This window comes from Bidens hawaiensis, unplaced genomic scaffold, assembly GCF_021521415.1.
Source record: "Bidens hawaiensis isolate Kalapana, Puna unplaced genomic scaffold, B.hawaiensis_p1.1 tig00000097_1, whole genome shotgun sequence".
In the NCBI taxonomy this organism is placed as follows: Eukaryota; Viridiplantae; Streptophyta; class Magnoliopsida; order Asterales; family Asteraceae; genus Bidens; species Bidens hawaiensis.
This window is the reverse complement of record NW_027491017.1, coordinates 6,665,989-6,671,153: the sequence shown is the minus strand read 5'-3', so window position 1 is coordinate 6,671,153 and position 5,165 is coordinate 6,665,989. Positions and strand designations below refer to the sequence as shown.

The following is a 5,165-nucleotide window of genomic DNA, read 5'->3' as shown; positions in this document are numbered from 1 at the left end:
GTACTCCTATGCTTTATGATGGGGGCACAGTGCAAACCTGATTCTTTAATTGATTGATTTATACATTCGTGGTTTTTCTGACAGACAAAATTGTGCCTTTTCGTCTATGACTGTGAGTTGACCGTTCAAGAAAGTGTTGAAATGACGTAACTACCCCTCTCTTACCTGTTTCCTTAAAAAGAGTAAGTGAAATTAGATTTGAACCCGGGTTTGTGGTCGCTCAAACAATGACACAATGCACACCAGTCAATTGGGTTGGTGACTTACATGTTATCACCCGAAAGATGTTAATGTTAACTGATAGAGGACTTTGAATCCAAACACAAAAACAATCAATAAGCATATCTTAATGGGGCATTTACATATATCCCCTCCCTAACTTTCGTTATTACATATATCCCCAATGCTAAACATTTAATTACATATATCCCCATCCTAAACCACATATATTACATATCTCCCCATTTCATTAAAATTAACTAACTAAATGACTATTTTACCCTTATTTAACAAATTTACATGCATCCTCTTCTTATTTAAATTACATATATCCCAAACCAAGTTAGTTATAAGACCTAATTACTTACAAAAATTAATTAATTATTATATCGTCACAAGCATCTGAATCTCTAATAAGCTATATCCCATTAATTTAAAACAAGTTTTTTTATATTTCATAATCTTGATATACCTAATTATTTACATGAATACGTGCAAACAAAACACAAAAGGTCTAACAAGATTCTTTTAAGATGAAAATCAATCTCAAATAAGCCATTATCCCATCCATCTTCAGCAAAAAAAACAATCTGTATTATAAACTATACATATACAGATTATAAGATGCAAAAAATTAGGGTTTGTAGGCTAAACTAAAACAACAAACTTACCGGAGTTAAAAAAAACTACAACCTTGACGGGCGTTGCTGCTGGAACGCCGGAGATTACGGACGTTTCTGCTAGAACGCCGGAGATTACGGAGGCGTCAATGGAACAAGGTGACGCCGTTCTCTTCTGAATGCTGCTGGAACGCCGGTGGTTACGGGGTCGACGCCGGAACTGACAGAGGTGTCAATGGAACCATGAGTTGTTCTCTTCTGGGAGTATAATGGAACAAAATCAGATAATAGAACGACGTTTTGTTTCTTTGGCATTGTAAATTGATAAGAGTAGGAATTGCATACTAAAAGGGGATATATGTAATTAAGGTTTTTGCATTGGAGAAATATGTAATTAAGAAGCTTAAGGAGGGGATACATGTAAAAATCCCTATCTTAATTAACCTATAGATGATGATGATTATTATTATTATTATTATTATTAACCCAAATTGGTCTTGCATCAGCTGGCGGTCAACTGACGGAATGCACGCCCGAGAACCAGCACGAGGGTACAAATAAATCTATCAACTTAAGGATCAATCTTCCCAAACATACAAACCCTCGGTTGCTTGCTTCCGTGACAATCCTCTCCGAAACCCAAAGGCAAAGATGTCGGGTATGGGTGACGGGTACGTGGGGACGGCCCAAGACGCCGTGAGGATCCGAAGACTCGAGAAACAAAGAGAAGCCGAACGGAAAAAGATCCAAGACCTCAAAACCAAAAACGCTAAAGCCCAGTCGGGTCTTCTTCAATTCGGATCCGGTACCTAAGAAGTAAGCACCCTTCATTGTCGTTACTTTTATGGATTATTATACTTTATCTTATCTTATCTTGTTAATTTTACAGATACTTGAGACTGCCTTCAAGAAGGAAACTGTTGGATTGGTTACGAGGGAGCAGTATGTTGAGAAGGTCAATAACTGATTTATTCAATACTGTTATTCTTTCGCACTGCTTAACAATTATCATTAATCATTTATAGAGGGTTAACATTAGAACCAAGATCGAAGAAGAGGAGAAAGAGAAGCTTCAAAAGCTACAACAAGAGTGAGTAACATAACATAACATAACATCTGGTTGGTTAATCACTTGTTTGCGGTTATATTATGTACCTTGGCTTTTTTGTGTTTTAGGGAAGAGGAGCTTCAGTTACAGAAGCTTAAAAAGAGGAAAATCAAGGCTAACCCTAGGCTATCTTTCTCTGAAGAAATTGAAAATGAGGAAGAAGAAGAGGGCAGTGATGATAGTAAGTGTTACTTAATATTTAATATTCCTAATTAATCTTAACACATTGTTGTCCTGTTTTTCGAGAAAATACAGAACCAGGTATGGTCACGCGAAGAGGCTTTGGCAAAGATCCCACAGTAGAAACTAGTTTTCTGCCAGACAGGTATGCCGTCTTTTTATACCACCCTCAATACCCTGCAATAAAAATCTTATTTTTAAGCTGATTAATTGTCACCATGGTGGTGTGAAGCATACTTCTTCAGTGAGAGAGAGGCAGAGGAGCAAGCTGAGCGTGAACGGTTGCAAAAACAGTGGCTACGTGAGCAAGAACAGATTAAAAGTAATTTATACTATAAGAACTCAATGTTGTATAAGGTTATTAAAGATATCTTTTAGTCGTATATTAATAGTTGCATTGCAGATGAGGCCCTTGGAATCACTTACAGTTACTGGGATGGAGCAGGCCATCGCCGAGTGATGCAGGTATTTGTTATATCTACATTATCATTAAATTTATATTCCCACCAACTGTTGACCACTTTTTTCTGGTTTGGCGTTAAAAGGTTCGAAAAGGCGATACTATAGGTGAGTTCCTACGTGCTGTTCAGCAGCAACTTGCACCCGAGTTTCGTGAAATACGTACAACTTCGGTTGAAAATCTTCTGTATGTGAAAGAAGATCTCATCATTCCACATGTAAGATTTCTCTAATTTGCTTTGGATACTCTTTTTTTAGTTTTATAATTATTATTCTGTTCCCCGGGTCTGACGACTGTTGACTATTTTCAGCAACACAGTTTCTATGAGCTGATTGTGAACAAAGCTAGGGGAAAAAGTGGCCCGGTATGTTTAGTTTTTATTATTAATGGTTACTTAATTGTCTGATCTTCTGTTATCCTGGGTAAAATGGTAAATACTAAATAGATGTTCATGTTCGACAGCTTTTCCACTTTGATGTGCATGAGGATGTGCGAACAATTGCAGATGCAACTATAGAGAAGGATGAGGTAACACTTTCAAATCTATATGTTTATATTACTTTTTTCTTCGAGTGTGATATAAATTTATATTGTCATTATTCAATAGTCACATGCTGGTAAAGTTGTTGAGAGGCACTGGTACGAGAAGAACAAGCACATATTTCCCGCTTCAAGATGGGAGGTAAACGTTTCACCCGTCTTATGTCACGTTTTTGTTATGTTTGTTGCATATATTTTGACAAAAAGGATGAGATTTTATGGCATTGTGATAACGGTTGCAGATATATGACCCGACAAAGAAGTGGGAGAGGTATACTATCCATGGGGATTGATGAACTGAAAGACAAGCAAAGTCTTATGTTTTCTAAGGTTTATGTCAAATGTTTTTAGATGCTACATGTTATCATTTGCTTTTGGATTCTATACTGTCTTTATCCAGTGGCAATTTGCTTGTTTTTACATTATAGGTATGTGGGATATCATTTCTGGTGTTAAATATGTCAAGTCTGTTATCAAGTGGTGTTCTATGTATTTGAATTTTGTTTAGCGACCGTTTTGAAGTGTTCAGATATTGCATCTGTTAGGAGTGGTATCTTTGTGTTCATCGGTTTGAGACCGCACATATTCAAAGTCTGAATGTATTTAAAGTCAGAATTTGAATGTGTTTTAGCTTGGTTACAATTTGAGAAGCGGACTTTTGAGATCAAAATTAACTGGCATGTAGCAATTAAACAAACTTAAAACTCCCTAAAAAGGTAGTTTTTATACTGTTAAACCATAATATAAGCCTTAAAACATGATACAGTTACATATATCCATTTAAACTTGAATATATTTCATACTAGGTTAGTTACCCGTGTAGCACACGGGTTAGAATAAATAAATAAATTTATTTAAATAAGAACATAATATAAAATTTAAAAAAATATGTTCAACAAATATAAAGATATATTATATGATAGAATAAATTACACAATGTGGAAATAAAAAGTTGTTACAAAATTCATGAATCTCAAAACATTTTATACACAATATTTGTAGTTTTATTTGCAACTTACTTTTTATATAAAAACTTAGTAGTTTCTTATTATTTCTACTTTTAACTATGAATAATACAACACATAACTAATCATAAACTAAAATAAATTGTTTAAAAAAGAAAACAACTATCTATAATGATTGACCTTAACTTTTATTAATCTTCATTGCAAAACAAAAATAAAGTGAAAAATTCATTATTTGAAATTAATTGTTTTATCTAAAGGTGTAGGATTATTTTTAAAGAATGGAAGTATGAGTTCCAATATTACTTCCGGATATGATTTCGGCTTCTATTGCACGATTATCATATTGTATTATCATATGTAGTTTAGTTTCATTGCATAGACCAATTTTCTAGTTAATATTTTAAGCAACATCACTTCAACATCGGCTTTTAGGACTAACATATGACTTGACAACCTTAGATTTTAATGCAATTTAAAACATCAGGAAATTAATACCGTCTTGTAACGTATCATTTTATGTCTGATAACTAACGTTTGCTAATTTCTTGAACGGCCTAATTTTTTGGTGCATGTACAACTCGTTTTACTAAAGAAATCTATATTTTTGAAATCTACAATAGTAGAAGGATATACAGAGTCAATTTCTAATTTGATTAACAGTGTGCTAATGTATAACATTTGTATTCCAAGTATAAAAAGTTGTATTATCCACCTGAAAACCAAAACATGTAGTCTAGTGTTTATATTTTTGTGAATTTTTAAGATGATTAACGTAACATAAATGATGAGTTGTTTAAACAATCAATTAAAGAAAGAGTTGTAAATGGTTACTTTTAAACCAACCCGTGATCGAAACATTCTAATCATAAATATTTTTTACTTGAACCATGTTTAATACTTTAACCAGTTAAAAAATTCGCTCGTTTAAGTTAATACAGTGGAAACTCTATAAAATAATACACTTGGGACCACCAAAATTTATTAATTAAAAGAGTTAATAATTATTAATTTATATATTAATTAATATTTTATTAATTTATAGCAGAATACTTAGTTTACAAACACCTTTC

The 5,165-nt window shown here is 33.3% G+C and overlaps 1 pseudogene across 1 annotated transcript; it reads left to right on the top strand.

Moving 5' to 3' along the window:
• Positions 1-1,428: 1,428 nt before the first annotated feature.
• LOC143565017 (protein XAP5 CIRCADIAN TIMEKEEPER-like) lies at positions 1,429-3,600 on the top strand (annotated as a pseudogene). Its single transcript, XR_013140987.1, has 12 exons — positions 1,429-1,655; positions 1,729-1,794; positions 1,865-1,929; positions 2,016-2,134; positions 2,194-2,272; positions 2,373-2,449; positions 2,531-2,592; positions 2,673-2,804; positions 2,898-2,951; positions 3,050-3,115; positions 3,195-3,269; positions 3,370-3,600. The product of XR_013140987.1 is annotated as a protein XAP5 CIRCADIAN TIMEKEEPER-like (transcript).
• Positions 3,601-5,165: the final 1,565 nt, after the last annotated feature.